The following is a 203-nucleotide window of genomic DNA, read 5'->3' as shown; positions in this document are numbered from 1 at the left end:
CCCTCAAAAATTTTTTTTTTTTTTTTTTTTTTTTTTTTTTTTTTTTTTTTTTTGAGATGATGTCTTGCTCTATTCTGCAGCCTGGAGTGCAATGGCATGATCTCAGCTCACGGTAACCTCCGCCTTCCGGGTTCAAGTGATTCTCCTGCCTCAGCCTCCGTAGTAGCTGGGATTACAGGCGTGTGCCACAACGCCAGGCTAAT

This window comes from Rhinopithecus bieti, unplaced genomic scaffold (genome assembly GCF_001698545.2).
Source record: "Rhinopithecus bieti isolate Rb0 unplaced genomic scaffold, ASM169854v2 scaffold_13317, whole genome shotgun sequence".
Lineage (NCBI taxonomy): Eukaryota > Metazoa > Chordata > Mammalia > Primates > Cercopithecidae > Rhinopithecus > Rhinopithecus bieti.
The sequence above is the reverse complement of the archived record's forward strand: the minus strand, read 5'-3'. Positions refer to the sequence as shown.